General features: G+C 38.0%; 1 protein-coding gene across 5 annotated transcripts in view; it reads right to left on the bottom strand.

Annotated features, from left to right (window-relative positions):
• Positions 1 to 13,143, bottom strand: part of LOC145686443 (coagulation factor IX-like) — a 237,622-nt gene that overhangs the window by 112,252 nt on the left and 112,227 nt on the right. The gene's annotated exons all lie outside the window — the stretch shown is intronic.

Raw genomic sequence — 13,143 nt, 5'->3', positions numbered from 1 at the left:
CGTTCATTGTTGTAATTTTACATTGTATCTATTTTCCCATATAAAAAAGCACTTGACATTATTTACATTTCGCAGCATTATGTAAAATGCATGCTTTAAATACACTGGCGTGTAAAACTTAAGAGCAAAAGTAACCCCATGCCGTAAACGTCATCAACACTTAGTGGCACACTTGCCGATAAATGTCGATCATCGACTTAGCGACGCAGCGAAGGATTGCCGCTGGTGTTTCTCCGGCGGCAGGGTTCCTTCAAGTTGAAACAAATATCTAGAGTCGGGATGTTGAAGTTACCATTGCGTATCAACGAGGATTTAATTTTGGTTCGCGCTCCTTCGTCGCGAAGAATCGCTAAGGGACAATACAAACTACCGCCCGTCATGTCATCCGGTCATTATTATATATTACTTTTTCCTGACGAATTGTTCCTAGAGTGAGATCCAGGGGTCAAGAGTAACCACTACCTCTACATCATGAAATGAAGAATACTGAGATCAGTGTGTACAATTGTATGAATTTAGATCTCAACTGTAGCCGATCATTAGAAAGTGAATATGGAAGAACTATAAAATAAAGTAAATAAACGCGCGTTATTTTGTTATAAAATTACATGGCGAACGCATTTTATCTGATCCCAGACAGTTATCGTCGAATATACATGGTTAAAGAAACACTGTGATTGGCCAAATTAAAAAGACTTCAACCATTTTATCCCTCCACAAGCAAGTTTTCTTCATCGCCTCCGTGACGAAGTCGAAAGAACACGTGTCTAGTAATAATAAAGCTGGTGGTTCGCGCCCATCATGTGTACCCTTTCTAGTGCTTTTTAAACTCGCCTTAATGGAAACAAATCACGCATATAGGCGATTTAACATATTTTGAGGGAGTAATTTTGTGGTTTATTGACATTTGGACGCGTCTCTGCCGCTGATAGTAAAATTTTCAAAACGGAATTAGGGGAAGCCACGGATCGCCGCTGCGGGGTCCCCAATTTTTGGTGAAATGTCGCGAGTTGCCCATCGGTGGTCCACCGATGTTTACGGCATAGGGAAATTTCACATTCTGTGTTACTCCCAAGTTGCATAGTTCGGTGAACTTGAACAATATGTAGAAAGTAGTGCTATAGTATGATAAAAGAAACAACAGAAACACATGATTAGAAGTAAAAATGCCACCTTCACACATAGGCCATAACTTACACTGAAAGTACTGCAACTCATGATGTTCCCTTCTAACATCACAGAAGGAGTGATTTGGTCGTTAGAAGGATGTATGATAACCGCAGACAACGTCGCATGCTCTCTAACACTGCTCACAAAGTTGGTAATGAGTTGTTGTTGTATGAGATTCCATTATTCCACCAGTACTGTAAATGAGTGTTGAATGGTCCTTCGTGCATCTAGACGTGCCACAAGACGTCCCCCAACAGCATTAGAGATGGAGTGGTCTACCACCACGTATTCATTCTTCACCCACCCTGAGCCTATGCGCCTTGTTAATGATCTGGTACCGTTAACCACCCGGTCCATATTTCCTTGGTCTTATCAGTCCTCGCGTACTAAATGTACCATCAAGATTTGTTCCTCGACCCTGGTTTCACTTCAAGCAAGTAACCTTGGTCTCACATCTAGAGGACACAACCAGATCAAAGTCCTTATTGCCAACCAGTTTGTCCTACTGTTGAGTCCGTCTTGCTAGCTACTCTAGTAGTTCCATGCTCTAGAGCCATGGTGCTCGAGTAATAAGGCAAACACACCTTTCGCCAGTACGAGCACAAAGTACTATATCCCACGGTATAACTACAGCCCTGTAGAGTCCAACCTAGTCCGGGAGCCCCAGGAAACCTGAGGGGTATTGTTCATTCCCCGTCTTGCCTACCAGTATTGTTCAATGTCAACCGCCTTTCGCTTAGAGGTACCGCGAACACATCGAGATACTTCCATAACTCATCCCGAATCCAATGGCACCTATTAACTCACCACTTGGGTTTGATGCAGGTCTTTTATTTCAGAGAGATTTCTTCCTTACATCTCAAATGTTCCCGATGGGATTTAAGGGGCGGTAAGAGGCAGACGAGTCCATTCGCCAAATATTCTGTCCTTTCAAGAGCTCCGATACCTCGCTGTTCGATTTGGTCGTTTATTATCCATAAAGAACAAGTTGGTGCTGGCTACACCTCTGAAAATACACGTGTAGTAAGAATACAGTGTCACAATGACGTTGACCTTCATATGTACTGTGTTCAAAAATTGTTAGGTTGGTATACCCATGCAAGATTTCCCTCCACAAGAACACCGTACCATCAAGTGATCATGTTTCTGGGTTAATTGCTTTTTTCACCTCTCTTCAGATGAATGTGCATTCAGAATAACTACTCAGATTGACTCTGACGTTCATGGGAGACGAGAAAGTGATCAAACACCTCATTGGTCCAGTCCTGATAATTTTGGACTACCGCAAAAGGTACAACCGTATGTAGATGCCATCAAATACAACGTAATGGTCACCGGCCAAAAAGACCACACGCATGAAATCGTCGTGCTACTTTGAAGTGTGAGATCTCTCGACATGCAGTTCTCTTAGATATGTTTGAGATTGCATCCGCTGGTGACGCCGGTCCCTTCTTGCCAGTACACAGTGTAGAGGTTGTCCTCTGCTAAAATTGACCACGATCATTCACCACCTCCTCTTCGCACAACATTACCTGTGATTCGAGATTGTCCACGTTCACATCAATGTTCTGGACGATTCTTCCATGTATAAAGTCATCCGGGCCACGTTGACGTTAGTAACACCACCACAATGCACGTTAATAGCACTCTGACTGATAATGTTGTCTAGACCCTTTCATTCAACTACTTCGTGTAAGAGAAGCAGACTCATTCCGCGTCACGCTGACATCACGCTATGCAATGTCTTAATTCCTGTCTCGTCCATTCTGTAATATGGGAGTCCTCTGGGAACATGCGACCATCCATTTATTTCTATCGGCTACACAATATTTTACGTTACTTTGCCTATCTCGTCCCTAAGGCACGCCAGTGTATATTGACGATAGCATACACACACAAAAGTCTGAGCACATGGACTGATTTTTCAGAGTTAAAAAGAAAGGCATGTAACCTATCCATACAAATCCTAGTTCGTTGTACTGTAAAATAAAGATCATTGCAAATATAAAGAAATTAAAACATATAGTCCTGCTTTCCCTTAGATAAATTTATTGAATATGTTTGTGTTTAATGAAATGCTCACCCTTAGCTTTGATAAGAACTTCACAATTTCTAGCATTTGTTTGATTAATTTATCCAACTTCTGCGAAGCTATGTGAATCCAGTATGTCTGGGAAGCCTTTGAAAGGCCTTCAGTATTCGTTGACATCTGTTTAGGACTGTCCAGTGAAGTTCATCTTACAAGAGCTCGATGGGTAACAAATCTGGTGACTTTGGCACTTATTCCATTCATTGAGGATATAAGCACCTTCTTTGTGTTGCAGATAATTACCGTCTAGCTTAGAAGCATGTCGGTAATGGTAGTCCTGTTGTAGTAGAAAGTTACTGGACAAAATACATGTTACTGCTGTAATTCCATGCCTCAGTTTAAACACATATTTTGTCCATTATTGCATTAATTCGAACTAAATTTTGAACTTAATAATCCGTAAACATTCCCAAACAATGATGCTATCTTCTTCGTGTTTTGCTGTAGGTATTACCTAATCGGGATGAAAGCGCTCTTCGGGATGACGACACACAACCTCTTGCATTGGAAGTCGAAAAGTTGGGATTTACATTAGTCAGTTCAGAGTGCCCTCTCCCATTGTTGATCGTTTCCATCTTTATTTTCTTTTATTATTTTGCCCAAGGAATACCTTTTTGTAATGTTTTCTGCTTGAAGGAATGTTTCTTTTTACTGCAATTGTACTCCCAAGACCGTAGATCTAAAAGCACTGGGCTACCGTCCTATTTGATACCGATTGGAAATGACTCTTTTATAGCTCTAACGGATTTTCCGGAGCGGTTAATATATATTCCGTGTGCATGTTTTTCCAGTGTACTTTTCATTAAAGGAATTTGTTATTTTTGGACGATCAGCGCGTTTCTGTTTAATATTTACACCACTTCCTGACTATCTTTCAAGAGTCCAACCCACTGCTTTAATATTTATACCACTTCCTGACTATCTTTCAAGAGTCCATCCCACTGCTTTAATATTTACACCACTTCCTGACTATCTTTCAAGAGTCCAACCCACTGCTTTAATATTTACACCACTTCCTGACTATCGTTCAAGAGTCCAACCCACTGCTCCACCCGATCGCTGAGCAATTTTTCGAATAGAATGACTCTCGTCTCTCAACTACTTAAATGCGTGCTTCGACTATTAACAGTTTCTGTTGCGCATATAGTATTTGCATGTTCTTCACACTATTCAACTGGTTGACGGGAATGAAAAGAGTAAGGCCGCATGTCACACATTTGCATCCAGTTTTACCCATATTAAGACACGATTAAATATAGCATACACAACTATTAGTAGAAGTAGAGAGACAGTGACTGACACTGAGGAATTCATACACACACCACTAGGTATCATTGAAACGATGCATCATCAAACAAAGTGTAACGTTGTTTGTTTATTCATTAGTTAACTGTTTATTGCCAAACTGCTTTCCTTAATAAATTTGTCTCGATGTCAACAAGACCATGAATTTTCATATCCTTATATCCTTATCATAAGGGACGTGCTAGATGGTATGGTGGCAGGAAAGGTTGGGAGAGGTGAAAGAGACTATAGCTGATGGACGATATCAAAACAGGAAAATAGTACAGGACGACAAAGAAGTTAGCGGAAGATCGCAGAGCATGGAAGCTTCTCAGTTTCGGTAAGTGGCCTGCCAATAGTGGCAGAAGACCTATGATGATATGAACAAAATTTTTTTTTTATTTTCAAAAGCTAGTACAATAAACGTGGTTTTGTGTAGATGCAGTATCTTTTATTTAGACATTTCTGAAAAATCAATTGTTCTCAGACTTTTCACAATAACGTTAAGTAAAGAACCATAGAGTAGGTCTAATAATCTACCAAATTGTTCCAGCGATTCTTGCAAGATGGCAACTAAAATCTATATAGATCGATACTAGCATCACTTATTAGTGTAGCAATCGATGTAACTGTTTGATATATTCATAGAATAATGCTAATGGTTCCAAGCCATCGACGTTGCCACATTATGAAATTTTGATTCCCTATAGCGGCTGAAGGATTCCCCGGAGGGTATACCACCATATAACACTTTCGCTTTCTTTTGCCCTGTAGAATAGTGCTCTGTGGTCCGTGGGTATCATTTTTTAGAACACCGGATATATAATATCACAACTTAATAGTGAGTCGGTAGAAAGAATTCAAACAGTTTTAAAGTCACACCGCATGTTTTATAAACTACTCAATTTATCTGCGAAACAATGAACCGCTTTCTGGATTCTTTTACTTCACAATTTGTTCTTCTTTTCGATCACTATCTTGAAATGACATAATTTGAACTATAGTATCAGTTCTGTTTGATGCCATCATTGCATTGTTTTCCGATGTAATCAATGTTGCTGTCTAATTAAGGTAAACAATCGCTCATCTGCTAGTTACGTCATTGGTTTTAATGCTAAAATTTCATGAAAGACAATTAATTTGTCTGTAAATAGCTGACTTTACCCATTTGATCGATAACTACTTACATGTATATAAGCATTTTCTAGTGTTGATTGAAGACTTGCATTAGAATTAAAAACACGATAATTTTATCGCCTTCTATCGGTGTACAAACGGATTGCACTCCTGCTTCACAGAGTGTTTGATCTTAAGCAACACTTGTTAGGAATAAATTTAACTCATGAGAAGTATGTGATAAATCGATTGGTCGCCTTCCTGTTCATTGGACACTCGTCCGCGTGTAATTGTCACAGTTGTACTGTACACCTGTCTGACTGCCTGCCGTGTTAGAGGTTGCTGTTAAAAATGCACACATTATATCAACGATGGACTACTATTAAAATTACTACTTGAAACTAAAGATTGCCATTTTAAACCAGGGTTTGCGCTATGTGAGGTACACTATTCTCAATAACACTTGAGCTATTGTATGTTTACACTCTTTGAGGTCGAGTTTGCTGAAGACTCGAGCTCAATATCCTCAATTGGGATCGCACTCACCTCAATGTGGCTAGGGCTTACTTGAACTCGATTTCTCGCTTTCTATGTACGAGCTCACACTGAATTAGTAAGCTCTTGCCTTATTAAGACCGTAATCGAGACTAGCGAATTTGGATATCTCTGCTTGAAACGTGGATATGGAAAGAGGACTTTCTTAAACGTAATTCGTTGACGATTGAAGATTCAAGACGTTCATTGACAGTTCCCATTTTACAAGTTGTTATTTAAATTAAATGTTATTTGATTTGGTTTCTTTTATATAAACGGCCATGATGTGGGTTAGGAGTAACGCTAAAGCTAATAAAAATAATTGAAATTGAAGTTACTAACAAGTAAAGGGTCCAAATGGATGAATCGAGTTGCGGGATGAGACATAGTGCGCTTGATAGAAACTATAGGACCTATCCCAAGCGGTTTAAGGAATTGCACAGTAACTAGTATACGCTCTATCTAAATATCGATGTTTCAGAATTCACCGGTACCAGCAAAACGAACGCACCACTAGTACTTACAGGAGTATTCCTATACTTCAACTTCCTTTTTACAGTTCCTTTCACTGATAACGGAGGATAGTAAAATATGGATATTTAGATAAAGAACATACTAGTTCCTGTGTAATTCCTTAAACCGCTTGGGATACGTCCTATAGTTTCTAAGGGAGTTTTGAAAAATGATTTTTCGAATTTTCAATGGATCATAACTCTGAAAGGAGGCATTTTTCGGCCCATGTTTATTAGAACTTTTTCTTTCGTATAAGGAATCGCCTCTCAAAGTTTGTCGGTGGAGTTACCTACCATCCTGTATATATATAATATAATGTATGTGCAAAGTTATAGCGGCTGAGCACCATAAGAAACGGAGGGGGTCAAAGTTGGTGGGATAAAGGCTATGCTATATTATTGAAATACATCAAATAAACTGTTAAATCGTGAAAATAGTGAAAGACAACGCAAACAGTGGTAGTTTCACATATTGGCAAAAGAAGAATGGACAGAGTAGATCACAAACTCCGCCACCATCTTGAAATCTGTGATATTTTTTGAAATGAAAAAGTAGTTATGTTATATATAAATTGGGACCAGCATGTTCTCAGAAAGTCAATTATGAACTCCAGTGATCATTATCTGTACTTGTTTGGAAGATTTAGGATTATCTTTATAGTTATTTACGAAAATCTAGGAGCCTGATACTCGTATGTTGAAAGTTTTAATTATCACGAAAACATATGTAAGTTAAACATATATTCAAGCCAAGAAAATTAACAATGAAATTTGATAATAATAATAATGTGGTAATAGAATATACAACTTGGATATAAAAGTTTACTGTTAGTTTTCTTGGCTTGTAGATATGTTTAACTTACATGTGTATTTATGATTATCTAAACTTTCAATATACGAGTATCAGGCTGCTAGATTTTCGTAAATAACTATAAAGAAGATCTTCAACAGTTTATTTGATGCATTTCAATAACATAGCATAACGCTTCTTCCACCAACTTTGACCCCCTCGCCCCGTTTCTTACGGCATCCAGCCGCTATAACTTTATACATATTTTCAATCCTCTATCAGGCGCACTAGGTCTCATACCACAATTAGATTCATCCATTTGGACCCTTTACTTGTAAGAATCTTGGGTTTAGATCGTTTGTTATCTGATATTTTGTTTGTTGAACAAAGGGACTGGTCTTAACAGTGATATGGAAGTTAAGACCAGAAGATAAGTGAATGAGGGGGTGGGGGTGGAAAGAGTTTCATTGGGGCGTTTGTACAACTACTAAAGCTACAATAGAACAACTGTATTAAGCTGAGCATCTATTCATAATAAACTTGCCCAACCACGACAGGACATAGCCTCGTGATGAAGGTAAACATTTACCAAAATATCCCAAGAAATTGAAGAATAAACCGTTCTCTTAATTACGTATCAGTACGTCTGGAGGTTCTTTTCTTCTTTGCCAGCTTTCTACGGCTGGTTGCTCTTACTAGTAACACACGAATCGATGATGTGGAATAGAAAATGGCCACTGGATCTTTTTGTTTAATTATTCTGAATTCCTGTCCAGTCGGCGGTCGTTTTGTCCTTCTTTCAACTCCTTCTAGTGCCCTGGGTTACGAAACACATTTCGTAACACGGTGTTTATAGTTTTGCCGGGTAATCAGCAAGGTGTGGGTGTGCTGTCCTTCCATCTGTGAAATGTCGATGGCTTAATTTACATAAATTAGTAGACATGACAAAACTACGGGTTGTAATAAACTCATGGACCTCTGTGTGATACATCGATGATAATTAATACGTGGGAAGTAGAAAATGTGGTAATTAAAGGATCTGGAAATTTACATGAAAGATTGGTAGAAGGAAGCTAGGTGTTCATTGAAATTTGTTAGAAAAAAAATACCTTACACACCTGTCACACGCTTGAGACCAGATAAATTTTATTAACGTAAAGTGTTGATGAATTATACCTGGGTAGTATTATTAGTAATAATATGAAATGTGAAAGTGAAATAAAAGCAAGGATAGGAATGGCGAAAGAAACCTTGAGGAGGAAGGAAGTACTATTTTGTGGGATCTTGAACACAGAATTGAGAAAAAGACTCATAAAATTCATCTTGTGGAATATTGTATTGTGTGAATCCGAAACGTGCACATTACGCAAAAATGATGAGAATAGATGGAAACTTTTGAAATGTAGGTGTGGGGAAGAATGAAGCGAATTTGCTGGATCGAGCGGAAAACGAATATGTTAGAAATGGTAGGAGAGAAAATAATAATTTTTGATATTATTAAAAAGAGGAAGAGAAATTGGTTGGGGCATTGGATAAAAAGGAACTGTATCATGAGGGACGTGCGTTATTTATCAGACGGCCCTATATTGCATATAAATTAAAAATACATAGAAGAAATATTACATTAACATATATGACATGTCATTATCATTCTATAATATACAATAACTTTAGGCAATTAATCTTTAAGTAAGTTTTCTATCATATTAGCATTGCACTCAAAACAACACATTACCTTTGCCATAAGTTCTTAAGTGATTATTATTAAAATAATATGGTCCCTGTTGAACCTGAGTTTAATAATAATAATAATAATAATAATAATAATAATAATAATAATAATAATAATAATAATAAATTTTTAATATCGACAAAAACCAAAACATTGTTTAAAATTGTTTAGGAAAATTTATGTTTAGAATAGCCGTCATTCCATTTATTACTTTACAGAACTGTGTTAAGCACTCTAAGCTTTATGTTATTGTGCGGATCAGTCAATGATTTAGTTCAAAATGCACAACCACGATCAAAACAGACCATTGCTAACGGAATTTACACTATATACAATCTATTTATTTATATTCAGGCATAATTTGATTTAACGTCAACAGTATATGACTTGTATCACAAAATATTATTTATAGTTAGCAAAACATCTTATTAAAACACGGTTCGTAAATTCTGATCTGAATTCATAAACTACATATGTCAAGTATACCGGAACGAAACTATACACAATTATCTCGTGTTATGAAGTATTGTATTTACTCCACACAAACTAATAGTATTTTGATATCCAAACACAGCTCACTAAATTAAATTAAATTTCTAATTAGATACGTATTCGGTTTATTATTTTCTGCTTCTATATAGCTTCCCAATACAATTCTTTCTAAAACAATGTACACTCATGTCCAAAATTATTGTCGCATGTCTATAAATATGTTGTTCTAGGAATATAATTGGATAATGAATTCGCCCGGCATTTCTTATAATGTTAGTATGTGTATAATCGGCAAAGACTGTGGCCAATTTCATCTCAAAAGAGCAGTAAATAAGAACAATAAAACGAAAATAAAACTTTCTTGTCCATTTAGCAACATTTTGTTTTACTCATTCTAATTTTCGTATTTAGAGTTCTTTTCCTATGCAATTTACCACAAATATACATTTCCTGATTATACACATAGTATCATTATTAAAAGTACCCTGCAAAATCATTATCAAATTATATTCTTACAAGAAGACAGTTATAGATATGCGACAATAATTTTGGACATGAGTGCACATAAAATAAACCTAGTGTAGTAAGCTAAGCACTGATGAAATAGAGCTTATTTGTTTATGTTAAACGTTATTCAAAGCTTTCTTGGGCTGCAGGGAAGCAAACAGGACCCCACCTTATTTTTATATATTTTGTAAAGTAGACCACGAGGAACACGAATCAGAAGGAATTTTGACATTCCGAATTTCGGAACTCGAGATATTAAAACTTAAAGTTTAATATAGACCCTATATATCTATATGAAAAAACACAATATTCTCTATATGAAACATATTGTGTTCTATGAGATATATAAAGGTAACCAATGAAGGCCTGTTGCATTTTGTGGATGTCTGTGTTCAATTGGCCCTCACACCGTGAGTTGAATGCGAATGGAGATAATACGAAGGTCAGTTATTGGTGTTGGAATATCCAACATACTACCTGGTTGTGGCTGTTCAGTTACACTGTGTACTTGCGTAAGGACTGAGTGAATATGTATGCTGTACGATTTCAAACTGGGGTCTTCCGCCACTGCAGCGGGGCGGAAGACATCTCAAGCCTTTTGTGAGGGTGTCGTTATTACGAGGACTGCAGCGGTGGTTTAATAAGTTTAAGGATGGTGACGAAACAGTCGAAGACGTACCACGTGCAGGAAGACCAACATATGTACAAAATTAATATCTTCAGGTAGCAACTGAGGCGAACAGTGGCCAGACATGTGAGGAACTGGGACTACAATTTAGTGTGAGTGGAGAAACTACGTATTCGGTAGCACCTTCATCAGCTTGAAAGCACTACAAGTAGGGTTGACCGATCCGTCATGATTTGATTTCGGGCCAGAAGGCAACGCTAGCAGACACATATGTTTCTTTGATGTCTCGTCTCTGGAAGGAGCCGTTTCTTGACAGGTTGTTGACATGTGATGAGAAGTGGATCCTGTACGAAGCTCCATGGCGCTATCATCATTGGTTAACATCCCATGAGCCGGTTCCAAAACAGCTGAAACCAGCACTGCACCACAAGGTCCTTCTGTGTTTTTGGTGGACTGCTCGCGGCATCGTGCATCGGGAACTGCTACCAGCTGGTCAGAGCAGAGCATGAATGCAACTGTCTACTGTCAGCAGTTGAGCTGTGTTGAAGAAAAACTCAAAACTCTGGAGCCAGCTCTTCTGAATCGCTAGGAGGTTCTCCTGTTACAGGACAACGCTAAGCCCCACATGACCACAATGACCCAGAACACCATCCTTGGATGGGAAACACTATTGAATCCGCCATTCTCCCCGGACATTGCACCGTCCGATTATCATCTGTTCCATTCGTTGGACAATCACCTTAGATTCAAATCCCTAGCACACGTGCAAAATGCATTTGATACCTTCTTCGCTTCACGGCAAACCAAGTTCTACCGCGAAGGAATCCATGGTCATCCCGGACGTTGGCAGAAGGTCGTTGATACTGACGGGTACTATTTTTGATCTTCCAGGTACGTCTTAAGTGGCATATCGATGTTCTAAGGTGTTAGGTCAAAAAGCGACAGAACTTTCTTCGTTCCTTTATACATACTCTATAAAACTATAAGTTCTGGTATCTCGAGTCCGGGAAGTCGGAATGTCAAAATTCCTTCAGATTCGTGTTCCTCGTGGTCTACTTTACAAACTATACAAAAATCAGGTGGGGTCCAGTTTGCTTCTGTGGTCACTTTAGGTTCGAATAACTCGAGTTCCGAAATTTGGAATGTCAAAATTCCTTCAGATTCGTGTTCCTCGTGATCTACTTTACAAAATATATAAAAATCAGGTGTGGTGCAGTTTGCTTCCCTGCAGCCCTTTTTTGTATTCAGATACATATTATACAATTTCACAAGATTTACCATTTAGTGCTCCAGAATCATCATAATTAATTAAATAGGATTTCATTGCATTTCAAAACGAAATCAACAACAGTGATTAACTGGTCTACCATGTTTAGGATGTCGTGAAGGAAATATGGTAAGGTAGGTGCAGGTAAATACACCATATTAAGAGTGTTGGATTTGTTATTATCTTAATTTTCATGAAACACAAATAACAAGTCATATGCGTAGAAGACTAGCCCTTTGCGCGTGTAGAAAAAGTGGCGTATTTACTAACACCTGCAGATAATTACGCCAAGTCTAGGATACTACTAGAAACCTGTAATAAATCTTGCCACTTCTTATATTGTCTGTATTTTGCGAACTCAAATATAAATACACAATAAGGCTGAAGCAAAAAATAGAATAACCAAAGTGTAAGATAAAGACAAAAATATAAAATGTAAAAACGATAATCTCCAAAGTTGAAATGAAGTTCCAAACTGAAAAGTTTTAGTCCATAAAAAGATAAACATTGTCACTGTGTTGTGACTTAAAAAAGATACACCGATATTGCATGGAACATGTGGGACAAATGAAAACATCTTTGTCTTCTGCAGTCAGTCCTGCACAAGCCCTGGCGTATTTCGCTGCACTATGCTCGGTATTAATTTAGTAGCCATGGAATCACAAATAATAAAATTACACTTACAAAACAAAGTTCTCCTAGAGGAACACGAAATAAGGCGTACATTGCTGTAAATACTTGGCAATGTTCGGAGTTAGCACAGTACTAATAATGGGTTCTTACCTCTATTCAAATAATAACGTCCTTCCAGGGAACCTTCCCGAAGCAAACAACACTGCAAGACGTGGCGGTCTCATTGATGGCTCCCGGATTATTTGTCAAATCGGACTTGCTCAAGACCGTGGCACATATAGGAGAAGCGTTCTAGCGATTTTCGTCGGAAATGCCCAGCACTGAACACTTGGCGTATTTAGCTGCACTAGCGTATATAACTGCAGTTACCTTACATATAGCGTAAAACT

The sequence above is a fragment of the Thermobia domestica genome, chromosome 5 (genome assembly GCF_964235325.1).
Source record: "Thermobia domestica chromosome 5, izTheDome1.hap1.1, whole genome shotgun sequence".
NCBI lineage: Eukaryota > Metazoa > Arthropoda > Insecta > Zygentoma > Lepismatidae > Thermobia > Thermobia domestica.
The sequence above is the reverse complement of the archived record's forward strand: the minus strand, read 5'-3'. Positions and strand labels throughout refer to the sequence as shown.